This window comes from Mustela erminea, chromosome 17 (genome assembly GCF_009829155.1).
Source record: "Mustela erminea isolate mMusErm1 chromosome 17, mMusErm1.Pri, whole genome shotgun sequence".
Taxonomy (NCBI): domain Eukaryota; kingdom Metazoa; phylum Chordata; class Mammalia; order Carnivora; family Mustelidae; genus Mustela; species Mustela erminea.
Window position 1 is genome coordinate 59,926,298 of NC_045630.1, and position 16,646 is coordinate 59,942,943.

The 16,646-nt window shown below is 36.1% G+C and overlaps 1 long non-coding RNA gene across 1 annotated transcript; it reads right to left on the bottom strand.

Moving 5' to 3' along the window:
- Window positions 1-3,183: 3,183 nt before the first annotated feature.
- LOC116576719 lies at window positions 3,184-8,480 on the bottom strand. The gene is made up of 3 exons (XR_004280256.1): window positions 8,294-8,480; window positions 7,583-7,601; window positions 3,184-3,686 (listed from the first exon to the last, which is right to left on the bottom strand). It is a non-coding gene; the product is annotated as an uncharacterized LOC116576719 (long non-coding RNA).
- Between the last annotated feature and the right edge of the window lie 8,166 nt (window positions 8,481-16,646).

Genomic DNA, 16,646 nt, shown 5'->3' on the forward strand with positions numbered 1-16,646 from the left:
GAGATCACAAGTAGGCAGAGAGGCAGGCAGAGAGAGAGGGGAAAGCAGGCTCCCCGATGAGCAGAGAGCCCGATTTGAGGCTCCATCCCAGGACCCTGAGACCATGACTGAAGCCGAAGGCAGAGGCTTAAACCACTGAGTCACCCAGGTGCCCCTGGTCCTAGACTTTTATTTGTTGGGAGGTTTTGGGTGAATGATTCAATGTTCTTACCTATAATTAGATTGTTCAGGTTTCCTATTTCTTCATGTTTTAGCATTGAAAAGTATATTCCTAGAAATGTATCCATTTCTCCCAGGTTGTCAAATTTATTGGTGTATAATTATTTATTGTTGTAGTGTACTGTAATCTTTTGTATTGCATTTGTAACATCTCCTCATTCACTTCTGATTTTATTTACTTGAGTCTTTGCTCTCCTTCTATCGTGTTTTAGTGGAGGGATGTCACCTTTCTCACCTATCCTCTTCTTCAATTATCTTTCTTTTTCCATTTTCGACGATTCCCAGTCAACCGGCCTTAGCCTATAAATAAACTCAGAGGACTCTAAACTTAAAACAAGAGGGAGAATTCTTCAGGATATCTAGTCTGTCAAATTGCTGGAAATGCAAGATTCTTCTGATTTCCTGATTTTTTTTTTTCTTCCTGGGTTTGAGACCTCACTAATTTTTCCCTGTCCTCTGGCCATCTTTCTTAGCTTTCTTCATTGAAGCCTCTGTTTCTGCTCATCTCCCAAAGTTCAATGTCTCATACTGTTCTATCCTTCAACCTCTTCTCATCTGCTTAGAAAACACATCTTACTCATGCCTTGAGTTGCCAATGATACACTCATGCCTCCCAAATTATGCAGTGTCTAGGCGAATCTGTCTTTGGAGCTCTGGATCCTTGTATCTACAGGCCTGTTTTATTTGGCTGTACCCCTAGCATAATAAGCACATATATTCAAAGTTGACTTAATAACCCTCCTTTTACCTTCTTCTTTTACTTTTTGTTTGGGAAATGACATCAACATCCATCCCGTTAACCAATATAGAAATGTGGGAAGCATTACAGACCCCTCTCTCTCCCACATCTTCCCCATGCAATTAAAAATCACTGTTTGTTGCTTCCACCACCAAGTGTGCCCCTCCTCGCCATCACACTCCCACTACCTAATTAATTAAAAGCATCATCATTTTTCTCCTGGATTGATGTAATAGTCTCCTAAATGTCTACCATCAATCCACGGCCTCACTGGAGTCAAAGTAATCTCTCTAAAACACATCTGCCTTCATCTCATAACCTGCCCCTTCCCCTACCTAAAATTCGTCAATGCCTCTCTATAGGGCTCAAGATAAAATTCACATTCCAAGTTCATCTTTTCTCTTCCCTCTTAATCCAGACTGGAGACAAATTGAAATATTTGTAATTCCCCAAGCAGGTCTTGCTTTCTACAATTTTTGTAACTTTGCACACAAACTGTTTCCTTTGCTTAGAAGTTCCTTCCTCTTCTCTGTCTGGCTTACGTATTTTTATTTAATAGATACAACATACATGTTACTTCCCCAGAAATCCTCCAAGTCTTCCACCTACCCCACTCTGTTGAGTGCCCTTCCTCTGCACCCTTGATTGATTCATTCAAAAAACACATATTGGGTCGGTATTATCTACCTATCTGTCTGTATGTCTGTCTATCTATCTATCTATCTATCTTTGTAGCACTATCCTGAGCATCAGAAAAGTAGTAAAAAGTTAAGAAATAATCCTTATTACATTGAACGTAAAAAGTACAAAGATAACAGAAAGCACAGTGAAGGGGAACCTGAATGAGACTTGAATGAACACAGAGGGCTTTCTGAGGAGGTTGTCCATAAGTCAATGTAATTGCTTCCTCTTCTGGTCCCTTATCCCTGATTTTCCATTCCTCTAAGAGCCAATTAGCTGTGTATGAAAAAAAAATCAGCATATGGTTGGTTATTAAATGTTTTCTTCATAAATTTCTGTTGCTTAAATCAGCCTAGCCTCTGCCTATTATTTACATACTAGATATCATGAAGCTCTGAGTAATGCATTCATATGTTCCAGTAGGACTTATCCAATCCTGGGAAAATAATGGCATCTGATCCAACAGAACCGGCAAAGACCAATCCCAAGAAAAAAGGGAAACATGAAGTGAGTTATATTTTTAGATTATTTTATACTTGTATTCTTGTTTTATTCCAAAAAGACATTGTAGGAGTGTATATACACAATTCAGTGGTATAAAATATATTATCAAGGGACCAAGAGTAAAGGGGAAATAAGAAAAGGATTATCCTAAATTCGGAATAAGATTAGTACACAGAAGTACTAGAGAAAGGCAATGAATTTGACTCTAAGCTTCTTCAGTCAAAACAAAAAATGATCCTGATTAGTCACAGTTCTCCAGAAGAAAAATAAAACTTCTTGCTCAGAAGGAGCACAGTTTTATCGAAAACTGATTTCCAGGGAATTTCTCCCCTGAATGCAGAAACCACTGTGTGATGTGTGATGTGGCAGACAGTGGTCCTAACACGACCCCTTCCAGAACCCCAGTCACTGACGTAATGAGTCTGTCTCATCACATCCTTTCCTGCAGGAGGTTGGCATAGTGCCAAAGAACAAGTCAGTTAAAAAAAAAAAAGAAAAGAAAAAGAACAAGTCAGTAAAAGCTGTTCTATAAAGAGAAAATTTCAGTGTAGCTCACAGAAGATTCCAAGACTTTATAATCGAACAGCTGAGGATTGAATTCAGTTTCAGTTCAGCACAAAATGTATGAACTCAATCCTGGTACTTCCTCTTCTTTTGTTTGATCATTTGTGAAAACTGAGAATACTCACTCTTCGGTTTTAATAGCTGAGCTAAAACTGAGAATTATTCAGTAATAGTAATCAATATCCATTCAACTCATTTTCTATGCCAGGACTATTCAAAACACTTTACATGGATTACCTGATTTAATTCTCAAAGCAAGTCCATTATGTGGATACTGTTATTCCCATCTACCAACTAGGAAACTAAGACCAGAGAGGTAAGACAACCTGTCCAAAACCACAGAGCTAGGAAGAAGGCAGCTGAAGTACCACCAGCCCAACCACACAGACTGTGGAGTCCATATTTTAAAGCATTTTGTTCCATAATATTATACAACTTTAAGACATCTTTTGATAAAAATCATTTCTCAAAACCAGAATTGTGATAGTAGGTTCATGTTAACATTTATTTTGGTGACCTGGAAAACAGATATTTTCTCTGTGACCATTAAGAGGAGATCCATTTAATTCTGCCAAAAGGTAGTTTGGTTTAGTTCTTCTGAAGAAAACAAGGAGTCTCACCATACAGACAGAGCAAATGGCAGGCTTCCCGGCAGAGCTCTGACCAAGAAAGTTAATCCTTGTGTTCTGCTTACTGTCTGTGGCAAAGACAGCCCCTTGCTGTCCACTCACCTCGTTTATTCAGTTCACAGACAGCTGCTGGCTAATTGGCCTGCTGTGTTGCCTCTTTGCCTGGTTTGCGTGGTAAGCGGAGTCTGGCAGGGGACCCTAAACAAGGCTTACCCAGCATATCTTCAGTCGCACCAAACTAAAAATAGAAAGCTCAGGTTCTGCTGGGGCAAGGAGTCGAACATCCAGTCAATGGCTAGGAGATAGGTCTGTCATCTCAAGGGTGGCTTGTGTTTCCTGTTGAACTGGGGCTGAAATGACAGGGGGCAAACTTTTGAGCACTAGCGTCTTAAAGGCATGGCACATGACTGCTGGGCGCAGGGCAGAATCCTGGCTATAAATCATAGCAACAGAAGCCTGAAACTGAGCTATCACAGACCCCTTAAATCTCCAAAGTGTGGCCTGGGTAAGCCATTATGAGAAGTCTGCCTTCTCAGATATAAGAATTCCATGCCTCAATGCATAAGGCACACCTTCCTAAAATCCATCCTTCTGTCTCATCCAGACTTTTTTTTTTCCTGGAATTTCCCTTCAAGCTCTCTGACCCCATCAAGGTTTAAAGAGGATTCCATATACCACACTACATTAGAGAAAAGTGGCAACATATCAGAGGGAGGGAGTGTGGACCTGTGTTTAAGCTAGCCTGTCTGGATTCACATCCTGACTCCATCCTTTACTAGGTGTGTAACCTTGGACAAGATATTTAATCATCATGGGCTTCATTAATATCCTTAGCCTTGGTCCCATTATCTGCAAAACATGGGTAATAAAAGTACCAACTTCATAAAATGGTCTAGAGACTAACGGGAGATAATTCAAGCAGAACACTTAACATATACTCTAGGGAAAATACTTGATAAAAGTTATTTCCATGATGATTAATAGCATATATCATCTGGGGAGATCCTGGTACACCCATGTTGAGGGGACTCAAGAAAAAGTGAAGCAGGACCTGGGTTAACTTTAGAAATAAAAAAAAAAAATTGCAGTGGGTGACAAAAGTAAACTTGATTATATTATTATATATCAAAAGTGAATTATTCCATAAAATATTATGCTCCTCAAGGAAAGTGTTTTTCACTTTGGCAATTGAGGATTTCCTGCTATATGTTCATGCACCTAAAGGGAAACCTGCCTATTAGCATTCCTAGCCATGCACACAAAAGCTAAAGTCATCCTTCCCGGTACAGGTTTGTGAAACAGACTTCCACAAGGCTAAGAAACGCATAGTAGCCACCGGTGCTAATCGCCTTAGTTGTATATTGGAATGGACTATAAGAATTACCTCAGGACAATATATATCATGTAAGAAAGACATGATAAAGAAAGACCGGACATTGGGAAAAAAATAGAAATAGTGTACAAGAAAAGGAGAATTCATCAGAAAAAAAAATTCTACCAAATAACTTTAGGAAAATTTAAGAGTTTATTTCATTCAAACCGAGAACAGAATGCTATGACAGAGAAGACCAAAAAAAACCAAACCAAAACAAATAAACAAAAAAACCCAAGAAGTTAGAACATTGATGGTCTTGTGATGAGCTCCCCAAAATTAACTGAAAGGAGCCAAGTAATAGAATGGGCATGGATGAAGGGTATATTAGTTATATAGAAAGTAAGTGGAAGAAACTTTCCAGAATATGAAACAGAAATTATTGGCCAGAAACTTGAAGAAACATAGTGAAAAATAAAGCTAATAACAATAGGGCAACCTAGAATAAAAAATTCTAAGTATGTCAATAAACCTTTCAGTATAAACTGAATGGAATGGAAGTAATGGAAGCCTACTGATCTTGCATTTTTGGGAAGGAATGTGTTTATAGATGCCAAATAATTATCCATTTTTTTAAAAATACGTTGAAATATGGTTAATTAGAATTTGCATATTATCATTAGATAATGAGATGTCTAAATAATTTGTGAGAAAGACAGAAAAAGGTGAAGAAAATTCAGGTAAGAGAAGCAGCATAACCTGGAGGTTAAGATCCTAGCCTCAAGAGATTGCTGATGTCTAAGTCCTGGTTTATCAGAAGCTGTTGTGGAATCTTGGACAAGTTACAGAATATTCCTAAGCCTTGGGTTATTTTGAACATTAAATGAGATGACAGCCAACAAGTACTTGGAATATGAATCTGTGCATTGTAAGATATTCCTGTATGTCAGCTATTAATTAAGACTGCAAATGTGGGATAAATAGAAACAGATAATTTAAGTGAAAGCAGTAAGTCCAAACATATTAGCGATCACAGTAAAGACGAATGAATAGGTTGGGCTCCTGGGTATCTCAGTTGGTTGAGTGTCTCCCTTGGGCTTGGGTCATGATCCCAGAGTCCTGGGATCGAGCCCCACATTGGACTCCCTGCTCAGCCGGGAGCATGTTTCTCCATCTCCCACTCTCTCTACTTGTGTTCCCTCTCTTGCTGTCAAATAAATACATAAAATCTTAAAAAAAAGAAAGAAGATGAATGGGTTACTCTTCCATGTTAAAACATGGAGTTGTGAAGTGAGTAAAGATGTAAAAATCAGATTACAGGTTGCTCACAAGAAATTTATCTGAAACAAAAATGTTACCAAAATCTTGAATAGGGACAGAATGTTTCAACTATTAATAGCAGATAAAATAAAACTCAAATAAAAATCATTATATGAGTTAAACAGAAATCTTATGGGAAATGTGTACATCCACTCCCTTATTTGTTAATGAACACATGAATGTATTTCTTGAGCATCTGCAATGTGTTGGCCATTGTCAAAGCCCTGGGAAAGTAATACTCTCAAGACAGATACGTTTGCTGCATTCAGCCATCTTACATTCTACCGTTCAACCATCTTACATTCTACCGACAGAAGATTAAAAAAATTATGGATGTATACATATAGTTGGTAGTGATTAAGGCTATGAATACACATATGGGGGTCTAGACATTGAGCGTGATGAGACTTTTTTACTTTGTCAGGATGGTCAGGAATGCCTTTCTGAGTAAGTGGCCTTTCTGGAATGAGCAAGTCATGTGACTGGTGGAGGGGTGCAGTGGGAGGGAAACTGTTTCCTAGTAGAGTAAAGGGCATCATGTAATCTCAGTACACAAGGCATACATACACTCTATCAGAGGTTCTGAGTCAAGAACAGTCCCCCCAGACAGCTTTGAAATAGATGAAGCAAAAACTGCTAGGAATACAAGGAAAAATCCAGAAATAAAATGGTGAGTTGTTTTAACTTGGCCTTTCAGGAATTGTTAAATAGTCATAGCTAAAAGTTACAAATTTAAAAATTGAATTAATACATAGGTTAAATATACATATATATAACTTACTAACCACAACCAGGAAAATACATTTTTCTCAAATAGATTTTTTTTTAAAGAATTGGCCCTGTTACAAGTTCTATAATACAAAGAGGAGCATATTCTCTAACATGCGATAAAACTCGATATAGAATTACAGAACATTTAGAATATATGAGGATGGAATTCTGTATTAAAATATGACAGTATGCAAATGTAAAACAGTACTCAAGTGACTACATATTATTTTAAGTGAATTTTTTAGAAAACAGGAAAGAATGAAAATAAAATAATTATGCATTTGATTAAAAATATAAAACAAACCTATAAAAATAAAGACATTAATAAACATAAAGCAGAAATTGGTGAAACATAAAACTATGAAATTAACACAAATAACACAACCTCAAATTAAACAAAAAGCTTTTTTAAAAAAAGTCCATAAAAAAGAGTATTTAGGGCGCCTGGGTGGCTCAGTGGGTTAAGCCGCTGCCTTCGGCTCAGGTCATGATCTCAGGGTCCTGCGATCGAGTCCCGCATTGGGCTCTCTGCTCAGCAGGGAGCCTGCTTCCCTCTCTTTCTCTCTGCCTGCCTCTCTCCATCTACTTGTGATTTCTCTCTGTCAAATAAATAAATAAAATCTTTAAAAAAAAATAAAAAAATAAAGAAAGAACATTTTAAAAAAAAAGAGTATTTAGCTACTTAAAGCTAAAAATATTACCTTATAAATCAACAAAAGAAAAATAACCAAACACAATACGAATTCAAAAGCAGGGAATATACTTATTACTTTTATATCATTGAATTCAGAATGTAGATGAAATCAATGACTTTCTAGAAAAATACAAAGTAAGAATACTGACTTCAGGAGATATGTAAAACCTGAAAAGAACAATAATCATAAAAGAAGCCGAAGTAATTATAAAAGACTGGTCTATCTTTATAGAAAAGCTTAAAGTGGTTTTCCTGGCATGTTCCATTAAGCTCCCAGAACCATGTCATTTCTCCGTTATTTAAATCATTTTGGAGCATTAAAAAATATGAATATTTTCCAAGCCCCTTTTCAAGGCTGGCATAATTCTGACACTAAAACTGGAGGAGAGGAGCAAAAAGCTATAGATGAATCTCACTCATGGGTACAGATGTAAAAATCATGAATAAACACATGCAAGTAAAACCTGGCAGCTTGCAAAAAAAGTAATATGTCGTGCAAGAACAGTGCAACATAGGAAATCTATTAATGAAATGTTTTACGGTTGCAGATTAAAAGAAACCAAACTACATGACAATCTTAATAGAGACCCCAACAACCCTACCTAATAAAAAAAAATTGTTTTTACAAGATTTATGTATTTAGTTGAGAGAGAGAGAGCACACACAGGTGAGTGGGGGACAGGACAGACTCTCTGCTGATGGCAGAGCCTGACTGGGGCTTGATCTCAAGACCCTGAGATCCTGGCATGAGCCCAAATCAAGATTTAGACACTTACCCGACTGCACCCCTCAGACATTCTGATAAAAATTTCTAATAAGAGTAGAAAGAGATCATCGTTAGTTTGGTAAAGGCTATTTACCAGGCAACGCTGTAAACATCAAATGACACACTGGAACTTCAGAAACTTTCCCATTGGCAGTAAGAGCAGGATAATGTGTGAGAGACCCCCAAATGACATTTGTCAGGAGATAACTTGCTGATCGGAGAAAAAGTCTGGAGTTAGCCGGTATTTCCGCAGAACATTCTTCTTTCAGACCCGTCTTCCAGAAGAGACTTGCGCATACTTTTTAACCAAAGTAATTATCTGGTTTTTTTTTTTTTTTATATTGCTAAAAATGCTCCCTTCTAAGGAAGGACAGTTATTTTTAGGTAATTCTCTCTCTCTCTCATTTTTTTTCCTCATAATTATAATTTGCTAAACACATTCCTAAACACATTCCTACAGAGCATAGCTCATAGGACAGGAGTGATACTCAGTGAATAAATTAATACTTGGCTTTAAGTACATGTATTCTTGCAGGAAAACACTTTAAATGCATCACCAGATGTTTCTGCTGGTTCTTATGCTCTATGAGAGCCACGCAATTGACAGTGACCATTGATCTTTGAGTCTAATGCAGCCATATTGGAAGTCAACACACTCTTAAAATTAACAAGTCAGTGTCTCCAAAGGGAAATTTGGGGAACCAGCACAAGCTTTTAGAAATCTAAGAATTTTTTTTTTTCACCTATAATTGAAGCAGTTAATTAAATGACTTCCACTTAGCTGACTCATGGGATTAGCTGACACTCGAGTCTCTCTGTAAAATCTCTGTAAAATCTAATTCTGAAGCCTGAGCTGCTCTGAACTTCTAGGAGACCAAAGCTTTCCAAGAGGCGACTGTATTTATCTGCTCGCCTGTTTATGTCACCTGTACTTTTTATTGAAAATAGGTAATAAAAACAGAATGTAAACCAGTTACAAACAATAATATAAGACAAAATCATTGTTCCTATGAAAACTAAGCTGAAAGTTTGGAAAGAATTAAGGTAGCTGGCGGTGTTGTATCTTATATCATTTAGGTATTAAATGTCACCAGCTTGGGACCTCCCAAAGAACTTCTCCATCTGTGGTGATGTCTGATTACTTTACCCATGCTGTTCTTTATGCGGCAAAAATAATGTTTCCTTCTAACTTGGGCTTTTTGTAAGAAGTCCTTCACTGTTTCTAAGTCACATAAATTGCCAGCCCATTGCAAAATGAAAGTGGGGGACCCTTTGTAAAATTAAGAATTTCAAGATGGCAGCAGTAGAGCATTCAATCAAGTGCTGGGCTCTTCTGAGTGTTGGCCCTGATGTACACCAGATACCCATGAAGCCAGCTGAGTTCCGGTACCATTTATGAATACAACTATTTTGCTTTTCAGATTTAAGGTTTAAATCTTTCTAGAGTATACAGTTGTATAAAGTGGTAAATAGAGGTTTAATGCCTTTGTTCCTCCATAAGGTGAGTCATTTCCCCCCGAATTATCCACTAAAATGAGCCTCTTCCGCCCTTACTATTCCAGGGGGGCCATCCTTCTCACATATTGGGTTCTGTGTGGGTCGCACTCTGGACTTTCTGTTCAGTTCCACTGATTAGTAGTTTGTATTGTTTTGTTTTTGTTTTCATTACTTTGGCTAGTTCTCACTTTTATCTAATTTGCCTTTGCAATTCATGGACATTTATTTCTCATATACAATTTTAGAGTAAGTTTCTCAAGTACCTTTAAAAAAATCTAGCAGGGATTGTAATAAGGACTATGCTAAATTTGTAGATGAATTAAAGAGAGAATTGGTACCTTTGTAATATTTTTTCATCCACCCCAGAATGTGGACTATCTAATTAGATTTTCTTTTAAATCCTTTATAAGAGTGCTGACATTTTTTCTAGAGGCCTTGTGTACTTTAGGTTAAGTTAGATCTTGGATATTTTATTGGTTTTATGAGTATTGCCTTGTGTTTTTTTTAATAAAATAGAAATATTTTATATTTTCTAATTGATTATTGATAGTTTGAAGAAACCATATTAATTAGAAAAAAACTGATCTTGTATTCCAAATCCTTTTATGACTTCTAAGAATTTGGTTATTCCTTTTTAAAAAAACTCTATATAAATGATCATATCATCTGCAAATAAGGTCTGCTATATAATTTGCAGAGCCCACCACGAAATGCAAATTCAGGATGGCTGGGTGTCTTAGTTGGTTAAGCATCTGCCTTAGGCTCAGGTTATGATCTCAGGGTCCTGGGATCAAGCCCCCATCTCTCCCTCTGCCCCTATCCCCTGCTAATGCATTCTCTCTCCCTCTCTCTCTCTCTCATGTGTGCTTTCTCAAATAAATAAATAAATAAATAAAATCTTTAAAAAAAAAAGAAAATTCAAATTCAGGACTCCTTCTTTAAGAAGCAGGGAAAAAATGGCTGCTAAAGGTACTAAATTTGAAGTTTTATTCCAGCAATGTCTCTCTTGTCTTGTCATGGAATCTTATTTTTGTCCTTGAATGTTGCTCTAAACCAAGTAAACTAAATTTTTAAATTTAATTTTTAATTTTTAAATTTCAGCTTTTAAATTTAAATTTTTAATTTTTTGAATTAATTGAAAGGAATTATTTTAAATGCATTTTACCATCATCAACAGACAGGGGACTACAGGTGGCCCTATCTTTTCCTTTTCTTCTGTGTCATTATCTTTAGCAGAAATTGTTAGTTAGCACAGAGAAGGAACATTAGTAAGAGAGGATATCCTGTAGTATCCTATCCTAACCCTATCCATAGGTTTCCTTGGCCATTCATGTTTCTGAGAACGCCACTGCCTTCTTTCTTCATTTGAAGTAAGTTCTGGTTTGAGCTGAAAGCATGTCCTGTCCCTGCTGTCACAACCCCTGTTACTCAGTCATGGTGTAACATACTTTTCCTTATATGTGCGGTGAGTGTTGCTGAACCCCTGGGCATCCTGGGCCCACCAGAATTCCATGCTTACGAGATTTCATGTGTGCAAATGGAGTGGTAAGAAGAGTGAACTGCCTCTTTCCCTCTGATCCCATGCATGCTTCATGGTCCCATTAGATTTCATTTACAAAAGGTCAAAAACAAGATTATTAAGAATTTTGAGTGAGCACTAAACCAGGCGTGGCGCCCTTTGTGCTCAGAGCCCTGGGCCACTGCAAAGTTGGCTCGCCCATGATGTAAACTCCTCTGCAAGTAATGACTATTACATTTCTCCCCTTCTCTCCTTCCCCCCTCACTTCTTTCTAGTTTTATCACAATTTGCCAGTGAAAGCAGTAGATAGCTAATGAGTTACAGATGTCCGATAATAGTAGCAATATTTGGCATTCTATTCTTGCTACTGATCACTGTGTCTAAAATTTCTGTTATAAGAGAACCTTTTTGCTGTATTTCTGCTACATAAGCTTTTAACATTTAAAGTCATTTCTTTTTTAAAAATTTATTTATTTATTATTATTATTTTTTATAAACATATAATGTATTTTTATCCCCAGGGGTACAGGTCTGTGAATCACCAGGTTTACACACTTCACAGCACTCACCATAGCACATATCCTCCCCAATTTCCATAACCCCACCCCCCTCTCCGACCCCCCTCCCCCCAGCACCCCTCAGTTTGTTTTGTGAGATTAAGAGTCATTAAGGTAATTTCTTTCTGTTCCAAATGGGTTTTTTTAAAATCATAAATATATGTTGAGGTTTATTCAATACTTTTCCCAGACCAATTAACCTCAGTATATGAATTTTCTCCTTGATCTTTAATATGGCAAATTGCATTCATTGATTTTTTTTTCTTGTTGTTGTTCAACCATTCTTGTCTCCGTGAGATAAATTTTATTTAATCTTGAGGTAATTAAAAAAGTACACTCTTGGATTTAGTTAGTTAATAATTAAGGTTTTGTTTTGTTTCAATTCAAGTAGCCTCCACATCCAGCATGGAACCCAATGCAGGGCTTAAACCAACCACCCCAAGATCAAGATCTGAGCTGAGATCGAGAGTCAGATGCTTAACTGACTGACCACCTAGGCGCCCCATACTTTAAGATTTCTTATAGCTATGTTTAAACTGAAATGTGACTATGGAATAGAACTTTTTCTCTGATTTTCCTTATTCAGTTGTTAGAACCAAGACTAACTTCATAAAATGAGCTGCACAAGTTTTGCCTTTACTCCCAACTTCTGGAAAAAACTTCCATTAATACAGAATAAGTCATTCAATTCAAGAGTTTGTTAGAGCCCATCTGTAGAGATATCTGAGTCTCAGGGTGTTTTGGAGAAGTCTTCAGTTTTCCTTCATGCATATTAGACTGTGTTCTCCATTTTTCTTTCCTCCACTTTGCCAAATCATATTTTTCTAGAAATTGTATTAAGTATTATATTCATATATAATACTTTTTAGTGTTATTTTGACACTTGGTTTTCTAGTTCCATTTCTCTCCCTTTTTTGTACATTTTCTCTTTTTTTTTCTATTAACTTTCATAGAGTTTTATTTTATTAATTCTTTTTAAAAAAACCCTTACTTTTAGCAATCTGTTGCCTTTTTTCCATTCTTTAACTGGCTCATTTTAATTAACATTTGCATTTATCTTTCTTAAATTCTTTTTTATTTATTTGGATTGAATGTCTAATTAATACATTTTCAATTTTTAAAAAATTTCTTGATAATTGTGTGTAAAGCTATAAACTTATCTTTCAAAGCTGTATCAGCATTTCACACATTTTATTATGTTTCTATTGTTGATTAGTTCTAGTATAATATAATATAACATTATTAGTGCTTTCCATCACATATTTCTGGATCTCTTCCTTTTGAGTTTATGGCAGAACTGCATTTCTCCTATTCCTTTGAAGTTACATATAACCATGTGATTTGCTTTGAGCATGTAAACTGTGAGCAGAATTAACCTCATTTCTGGGCAGAAATATTAAGAACGAGGTTCTAAGTCACTATGATTTCTTTACTCTGCCATAGCAATTGAAGAGAGGCAAAGATTAAATTTCTCTCAATCTGGATTCTTGCATGAGGATCATTTAGGGAAGGGACTCTTGCCAACCCATGGTGGGTATGTTCTAACATGAGGAAAAATCAAACCTTTGCTGTTCAGGGCCACCGAAATTTGGCAATTTCTCATTATCTCAGCATAACCTAGTTTATTCTGAATGAAATAGTTTCTGATTTTCCTTTCACCCGAAAGGGTTATTCAGTAATATGTTATATACTTGCTTGACATATGGGTTGTTTAAAGTGTTATCCTTTATTTTATCATATAAAGGCCTTAAAATACAGTTTGTATGATTCCTTTCTTTGGTATAATATTGAGTATTCTTTTATGTTTTAGAACACAGTACATTTTTGTAAATATCCCATGTGTGCTATGAAAATGTACAGTCTCTGCCTTTTGCAAGTAGAGTTATATATGTAACATACATTATATATACTGTACTTTGTGATTTGAATATATATATATATGTATATATATAAGCAATAGTAGTTCAAAGTTATTATTTGCATTTTTCAGGTCTGCTCTGTATCTTTTTATTTTTATCTTATTCTTATTTCATCTTATTCTTATCTGTTTGAATCATCAGTTTCTGAGGGGTACATGCTCAAGTCTCCAGTTTCAATACAGATAGTTGTTACTACTGACATGTTTGCACCATGTGATTTGGAACACACAGGTTTATATTATTGTATCATCCTGCTCTATTGTTTCTTTTCTGACTATCACATTTGTCTGTATGCCTTATAATGTTATTGTCTTATATTTTATTTGATCAAATATGAAGACTATCATATACATTTTTGGTTTATTTGTGGCTAGTACATTTTTTTCTGCTCTTTTATTTTCACTATTTTGGTATCCCTTTGTTTAGACTATGTCTCTTTTAGCCACACATGGTTAGCTCATGCTTGATTTTAACCAATATAACCATATTCCTTATGGTTATTATTAACGCAAAACATATCTCTGCCATCTAAGTTCATATTTTCCATTTATTATGCTTTCCTTTTATATCTTTAAATTTCTTTAAAAACTTATTTCCTGTTTCCATTAGATCTATTGAGTTTTATTCTTTCTGACTAAAAGTTACATATTCTTTTCTTTTGTAAAAAAAACAACAACAAAGTAGTTGTTTTTAACTCAAGATCCATTCCCATGTTTGTTTTTGCCACAGATTCCTTAAGAACATCAATATCTGTATCTAACTCTAATAAAGCAAGTCTGTTAGCATGTTTCACCCATCCTTACTCCATTATATCAATTTGTCTGAAGGGCACGTATTTCATGGAGCACTGGCTGTGGGGCATAAACAATGAATTCTGGAACACTAAAAAGAAATTAAAAAAATAAATAAAAATTAAAACAACAACAACAACAACAAAAATAATAGTTTTGCTTTTTACAGGTGTAATGCTTCTTTCTCTTTCTCCCTCTTTTTAAAAAATTTTTCTACTTAGGAGAACTATTTGATCACTTTCAATTCTTAGCATCTTATAGATGTTTCTGATCTACTTATCTTTTTATTTTTATTTGTATATTTTCTTAAGTAATTTCCCTCGAAGTGAGGAGAAATAAGGAAAAATAATCTGAAGCCCATATGTTTGAGAATATTTTTTGTTACATCCTCATATATAAGTGACAATACCCTTTAATATGAAATTTAAGATCCTAAGTTATTATCCTTTGAAAAAATTCTTCTACTTCCTGCCTCTGAGTTGCTGCCAACTAAAATGATAGAAATTTGATTTTTTCCCATATAAGTTATTTTTTTCTTTCTTTTGGAAGCATTTTAAATAATTTCTTTGTCTTTGATTTCTCTTAGGTCTCATTATAACACATTTAGGCATACTACAAGCCTTTTAAATCTAAACTTTTTCATCTGTTGTTAATGAAAAGCTCATCTCTTGTTAAACTGGAAGGTTTAATCATGATTTTTTAAATGTCTTCCTTCTGTATTCATTTCTTTTATTGTGGCAGCTTCATTATCTGCACACTGAAACTTCTACTTACACCTTCCATATCTTTTAGCTTTTCTTGTGTATTTTGTATAAAAGAAAGGAATCTTTTCTTAGTGTCTGCTTACCCAGTGTCTAATTTCACAGCTTTACCTCTTCTGTCATTTATACCATCTATTGGGTTCCTTACTTCTGCTATTATGTTTGTTTATACTTAGCAAATCTACTTGGTTCTTTTTAGGATCTCTTGCTCTTGATTGAACTTACAAATATCTTTGTCTCTTGGAGTTGTTTGTTGTGTTTGTTTTACATTTTTGATGTGTCCATCCCAGTTATGCTGTTTCAGGAGATACATTTTCTTTGGTTGGTGGTTTTATTCTGTAGTAGATCCATCCCTCAGGTAAATAACTGTAGCAGTCTGAAAGTTCACGTTCCCCAGGATGTGCCACCTACACAGTCAGGTGGCATTCTCCAGCGATGGGCTAAAGGTTAAGTCCTGGTGTGTCTCTCGTTCCCTGCAAATTAAAAGGAAGGGAAGATGATGAGATCCAGTCTGGAGAGCCGTTGGCACTAGGAAAACATACGCAACCACATCCATTGCTTCCACTCCACCAAGCAAGCCTTCTGATCCTGGATTTAACTTTAGTCATTCATCAAGTGACTTCATAATTTATTAGGGTTGGATGTGGGGGTGTCAGGTGGGAAAGAGGTGTAGAAGTGACTACTCAAGTGTGGGTAGTCAGGCATCTCCTGGTTTTCATTAGCTTATCACCCCACAGAAGTTGTTTGTTTTTTTTTTTTTTAAGATTTTATTTATTTATTTGACAGACATCACAAGTAGGCAGAGAGGCAGGCAGAGAGAGAGAGAGGAGGAAGCAGGCTCCCCACAGAGCAGAGAGCCTGATGTGGGGCTTGATTCCAGGACCCTGGGATCACAACCTGAGCCAAAGGCAGAGGCTTTAACCCCCTGAGCCACCCAGGCGCCCCCCCCCATACTCTTTTTACTCCCCTGATAGTACCTTGACAAGTGACCAGGGCTGTTATTGCTAATTTTTATGGGCTTAGGCATCTAATTACTGCCCCGGGCAAAGAAAGTTACAAGCCTCTCCAGAAATTAATCTCTCACAGCTAGTCACCATTTCTTCTAGCTTTTCTTCCCAGGTATGCAGATATATTGTCTTCTGAAGTCAACAGACCAGCAAATTTGACATTTAGAGCTAACCTAGACCTAACTGGTTTCTGATGACTTTAAAAATTTCATTAGAAGCAAAGAAAGAATTCTGTGAAAAGAGACAAAGCAAACATTTTAGGAACAAAAGGAAGAAACCTAACCTACAGAGCCATCCAATTAAGACTGCGACTGGGCAAGTGACTCAGGCATGTCATCTGGCTCGGAATGAAATGTGATTTAAATTCTTCCGTAGGACTGACTTACCCCAGAAGAC